Below are 6,657 nucleotides of genomic sequence, written 5' to 3'. Positions count from 1 at the left end.
TGCCCCTTGTAGAAGAAGGTCAATGCCCTCATCGCCAATCTTAGTGATGATGAAGAGAGCAATGAGGAGAAACCCAAAACAACATCAAGAGTAGGCACCCTTCAACTCATCAATGCCATGGTTAAGAAAGAGGCCACATGTAATCAGCCTAGCAAAGCCCACAAGGGGCTAGAATATGTGAACATCACCCTCGGCGAGAGGCCGACTCAAGCCTTGGTGGACACTAGGGCCACTCAAAACTTTATCTCACTTGTTGAGGTGCAACGACTTGGCTTGACCACTACCAAAGGAACAAGGTGGGTTAAGGCTATCAACTCAGGGGCCAAGGAAGTAGAAGGCATGGCTCATGGAGTGGAGCTCTAAGTTGGGCCAAGGAAAGGACACATCAACATATCTTTGGTACCTTAGGATGATTTTCAGGTTGTTCTTGGAATGGAGTTTCTCACGCAGGCGGAAGCAACGCTCATGCCACACATCGACAGTTTACTTATCTTGGACGAGCATTCCCTTTGCATGATTCCAGTGACAACAACACTGAAGGTACACGGGAAGCAACTTTCAGCCTTACAGTTATACCAAGAAGCAGACACCCATGGAGCTAGTGTCGAGCCAACAATAGAGAAGGCCCCCACATTAGTGAAGGAATGGGTAGGGAAGCCATCACAAAGCAGCCTACACTGAAGCAACCCCAGCACTGGCACCAACCTCAAGGTCCTCAACATCAGCATCAACGTTAGCAACAACACCAACATCAACACCGCAAGCATCCAACACAGAAGACACCTGTAAGACCCAAGGCTCACAACCATAACAATTTCCACTACAATCACCCTCGGGGAGAGCGAGTGCCACCCTTTCCACACCCATATAGGTACCCTTTCCACCACCTTCCTCAAGCCAACCCTCAGAGGATCCTCATGAGGAGTCATCCTTGGGAGAAAATCATCATGGGAACCAATGCCCTAAAAATCCAAACAATCATTTTGACCTAACCCTAGCCTTAACTTTTCCTACCACCAAATCAAAACACCCAAAATCCTACCTTGAAGCAGCCAAGCAAGGACTTAACTTAGAAATTAGCCATAGATTCCCCCACTATCAAGAGCACCCTAAAGCCTTCCACCCAACCTTATGCCCGGACCTTGGAAGAGAGCATTCATGGAGAAACTAAAGAATCCTCCTTCATCAACAACATATGCATGTAGCACACAGAAGCCAGTCTTTGAGGACGAAAACTGAATTAAGTGGGAGAAACTATCACAAGTGTTCTCTTCACCATACCATCAAGTGTCATCCATTGTGATTGCAGCCCACCAACCGTGTGTCATTGTCTATGTCCTAGGTGGGGAAATTCATGTATTATGTAAGGGGGGAATGCCAATGGCATTATTTTAAATACTTAGTATGATTTTTTATCGTTTTGATGTTTCTTTATGTCACTCTCCCAAAATCTTAACATACTCTTTGAGGGGAGGTAGGTAGTCGAGTGTGCCAATACTGTGTAAAGGAAACACAAGGTCCCCTTGACAAAACTTGTGTGCTTATTCTTTCCATCAATTAGTACAATACAAAGAGCCTTTTGACTAATTTGTGTGCCATCTTGTTGTCTTTTCATGTGTTGTTGCTTTGTTTCTTTGGGTGCCGCACGGGGCCCCAACGACTAGCCCCATGACAAAAGAGCACTTGCAGTTTTCTACCTCACCTTATTCTCTCTCCCCTTCATGTTGATTCTTGACTCTCATAAAATTTTGTAATTTTTTTGTATCTTTAAAAATTAAAAAAAAAAAGACATGAATTATAGAACTATTTAAATTCACCTATAACCACTTCAATTCCTTTCTCTCTCTCTCTCTTGATAAACTTCCAAGAGTGGCTACACAGAATGGGGTAGCACGTCCCCAAAAATCAAAACACCTAATAACTTTTAAAGGATTCAAAATACAAGAAATTAAAATTTCATTACAGTGCGAATAATTAACTAACTAATCAGCAACCGCATTGCCTTCCCTGTAAGTATGCCGGTATTCCACCTTTCCTTCAACTCTCTCGACTAAGACTTCACACTCTTCAATGATCAGCTGCACTCTCCAAGGGGGGAAATCTTCTTCAATAAATTGTCAATGACTAGCTTAGAATCTCCCTCGATAATGATGCATTGTTGGAAAAATTGAGAGCCACATTATGGGCTTTTCATGCCACCCAGGCTTCGCAACATTAACTTTAGTAAACCCAATTGTACTAGCTTTGTGGTCCAAGACATGACGCATACAATCTCTTTCCATGCAAGCAATAGTGTAATCACCATTAATGCAAGATGCATCAAAATTTATTTTAACTTTATCCAACTCAGGACTTAAACCATCAAAATAAGTATTGTTTCCCTTTGCTTGAGAGAGACTATTAGAATCGGCAATATTCTCAATCTCTAAAAACTTTTTACGAGCTCTTTTAATGATTATAGGGCGGGGGCATTCCATTGTTAAAGACTTTATCATTTTGATTTTTCCAAATTTGCCATAATATTAGAGTGATTTTTTTAGGGGTGAGCACAAAAACTAAAAAAACCAAATCGACCGAAACCGACCAAAAAATCGGTTAACTGAATCGATCGGTTCGGTTTCGGTTTGATATTCTTAAAAAACCAATAGTTTCAATTCGGTTTCGGTTAGCCATGAACTGACCGATATATATAAAGTAATATATATATATATATATATATATATATATATCATTTTTTTTAAATCGAATATACACTTTCAGTAGTAGACTTTTCAGACTTTCTCTTTGAAAGTTTCAAAGAGAAACTTTGAAAGAGAAATTTTAGCCTTGCCAGAGTGCCAGACTGGAGACTGTTAGTCTCTTGGTCTTGAAAATTGAAAAGTTTCAAGCTTTAGCCCTTTCTTCTCTTTTGTCTCAGTGGTTTTCTTTCCATCAGCAGTTTCTTCATATCACACTCTCAGTCTCTCACAATCTCACTCTCTCGGACTCTTAGTTTCTTCCCCAACAGACCGACGGCCTCCGGTGCTCCGCCCTCCGACCGAATCACTGACGACTGGCGTCTCCTCTCAGATTCAGCCTTCACTCTCTCGGACCGATATCTAGCGTCTTCTCTCAAATCTGAAATCTCAATCTCTCACTCTCATTCAACACTCACTCAACACTCAAATTCACTGATCTCTCTCAATATCTTCTCTCTCAGTCTCTTCTCTCAATCTCAGTCACTCATCTCTCTCAATATCTCTTTCTCTCTCTCTCATCTCTCTCACTCTCAGTTCACAGTTCGTTCACTCTCTTCAGACCATCAGTAGGGAAGATTTTCCCCTTTTTTTAATATTGAGGGCATAAAAAAACCGAAAAATCGAACCACAGTTAACCGAGTGCATCGGTTCAGTTTTGGTTTGGTTAAATTGAAAAACCGAACAGTTCAATTCAGTCCAAAAAATCACCCCACAGTTCGGTTAACCGAACCATGAGCACCCCTAATTTTTTTCTTTTCTTTAAGGGTCAATGGGAACCCCTCTTCCAATGGTAGAAATGTCATTCCACCAATCAGTAATTGATCCCACATTGTTGCTGGGCAGATTCAAAGCCTCTTGCGTAGCAAGCCACATAGACCCACACTTGCTTGGAAAAAGAGAAATTTACTCTCTCTCTCTCTCTCTCTTATTTTTTCTTCATGGGACTACACAAATTGGAGTAGCCCATCCTTCAACCCCCATACCTATCTATATAACCTCTCCAACCTTGGTGGTAATTGGATTGATCCCAACTCTCGACAAATATGATCACTATGTAGAGTATTTGAATATGGGCACCTTTTAACACCAACCCATGCATCACATGCGTCTCTTCTAATAAAAATTATGGCCATGTCAAAAACTAAAAGATAAAAAACAACTGTGGAAAGGTTATATTATAATCAAAGAGTGCAAGTCGAAAGGAATAAATTGGGTTGAGGCCAAACTAACCCAGTTGATGTATTAAAATTCCGTCCTATTTAACCCAGTTTGCATCAAATAGAATGCAATGACATAGCAGGATTTATGTAGCTGATCCTATATAGTTGGAATAAGGCTTAGATGATGCCAATAATTTAATCAAGCTGGAATTAGCACTCCTTTGATTGGGTAAGTTTTGGTCATTAACCTGATAATTGTATGTATAAATTTCATACAAATATGCATCTATAAATTCAAAGGTAATAATTTTTCAATATAACATAAGACCAAGTTTGGGAGTGCTTAAAAATAAGCACTTATTTTGGGCTGAGTCTACACTAATAAGTACTTATTTGCATTTGAGAAATAAGCATTTATTTAAAAAGTCTAAATTTTAGGCTTATTTTCAAGTGCTTATTTCTTTTCTAACCTATCTTGGCCCGCCGTGTCATTTTAAAAATGCTTATACTATTCGTATTTAAAATAAGCATTTTTTTCATCAAACACTCATAAATGCTTATTAGAATAAACAGTTTTTAAGCAGTTATTCAATAAGTACTTATTTTTTAAATAAGCACTCCCAAATTTGGCCTAAATATAATATTCCTAAGACACCATAAATTTGCATTTTTCACATATGCGAAGTCAATCACCCTTGATCCACTAATATAAAATCTAACTATCTAAGACTAAGAGCTAAGAACGTTTAGTAAAAAGAGAAATCAGGGCAACTGCTAGTCTTTAGATCTACTTATTGTTTGTTTGGTTTTGTAACTTTTTGATGGTCTTACATTGCATTATGTTGCTTGGAGAAGTGCAAGCAAATCTTTTAGTAACTCCAACCCAGGTTGCCTTTATAACTTTTTGGTCAGGACAAAGGATGGACAATGATTTAGTCCAACCCAATGGACAACTGGGTCGAACTTGACCCCTTTATTAGCTGGACAGTCTGCCTGAGAAACTTGATAACCCCTTTAACATAATCCTAATTTAGTCATCTTCCAAATTCCAATTGAACTGCTTTTATCGACAACTTTGAGAAACTACTAAAACTAGTTTCACCGGAAAGTCAATTTCATGACTGAACAGGCAAGAATTCTTATGCATCTATAATTCTTTGACAATAATAATTGCTTCCCTAGTCATCCATTCTTTGGCCACTGGCAGCACAAAGACTTCCCAATGAACACAGATTTTTCAAGAGTGGGCTCCTCTATTTTGCACTCTAGAATTCGGATTTTTGTCCTCAAATTCCTGACAGTTATCGTAATCGTGCATTGAGAATATCTCCTTATAAATAAAAATAATAATAATATAAGTGCAGAATTATTCTCAATGCATGGCCGCAAGGGTTGTGAGAAGAAAACAGTGTAAGGATGGATTTTGCTAGGACTAAATCCGTATCTCCTCCCACCGCTGCATTCCCATTTCCTTTAAACTGCTACTCAAAAATTTATTTTACCAAGTGGTTCCGCATTTCCACTAAGATTGTATTTGATTTGAAAGAAAAAATAAAGAAAGGAAGAGAAACCTAAGCATGCTTGATTTGTTAAGAATTCCCTGCCTTTCTCTTTCTTTCCTTACCTTTTCTTTGAAACTTCATGAAGAATTAGGCCACATATGATTGATTTGAATTGAATACATTGTTTATGAATTAATCGGGGGACAAATAGCCAATAATAAAACCAGAACTTACAAGCCATGTTGTCCAGGGAAGCCGTACGCAGATATGTTCGGTCAACCCTCATGGATAGAATGCGGTGCCTTTGGGTAGTGCGAAGTTATATGAAATTATGAATTGACAGATATATCATGTGGGGGCCTATGATTTAGTGCTGATTCAAGTCTTGAGAGCGGCTATTTTGTGCAAGAAGTGCCATTGTTATAAGTTTAGGTCTATATCTAGTACCAGTCAATGGTCGTTGCACTCCACATCAGGTACCAAGCGGGTTAGAGTGTTTTCCCATAAATGAAACATTTTTCTATACTGTTCATTTGTTTTTATCACGGATAGTCCTCCAAGGCTCCCGATATGAATTTGTTTGTGGAAACTTCACCTGAACCCAGCCAGACGTGACATGATTCGTCATTCCAGTGAAGCAATTTGCTAACCCATCTAGTTTCTCCGGGTCCGATCTGCATGTTTAGGTTCCACTTGGCCTGCATTTGGGGGTGCTTCTTATCAATGAGCGCTTAAAAGATTTCAAAAGCACTCAAAAAAGCTGAAAATGGCCCAATAAGCTCTTTTTCAAAAGAAAAAAAAAAAAACCTGTTTCATAAAAGCAAAGTCTTATGATTGCATTTGAGAGGGGTTCTTATGATTGCATTTGAGAGGGGTTCGACTATGATATCAAAAAGATTTGCCATCTGAAGAAAAAAAGCTAAAAATGGCCCAATAAGCTCTTTTTCAAAAGAAGACGTGCTCTGCGAAGAGCAGATCTCAATTCCAGTAAAACATCTAAGTGGATGAACAATAGACAGTTTGAAGAAGTCACTAAACAGGCTTTCTGGGTGAGCCCATCTCACAGCCAAAAAATCAAGGGAGAATGACGGTTCAGCTCAGGGGTTAGAATTTTTAGGCCCAAAATAGAGTTGGGGTAAGTGCCAACTCGGAATTGATGTCAACTCACGAGTGGGCATTGATGTATAAAGTGGGGATATTTGACATTTTGAATGTTCATAGATATGCAATGGAATTCAAAAATCAGCATTGGGCCTG

This window comes from Nelumbo lutea, chromosome 5 (genome assembly GCF_056320005.1).
Source record: "Nelumbo lutea isolate HS-2025 chromosome 5, American lotus-T2T, whole genome shotgun sequence".
In the NCBI taxonomy this organism is placed as follows: Eukaryota; Viridiplantae; Streptophyta; class Magnoliopsida; order Proteales; family Nelumbonaceae; genus Nelumbo; species Nelumbo lutea.
The sequence above is the reverse complement of the archived record's forward strand: the minus strand, read 5'-3'. Positions refer to the sequence as shown.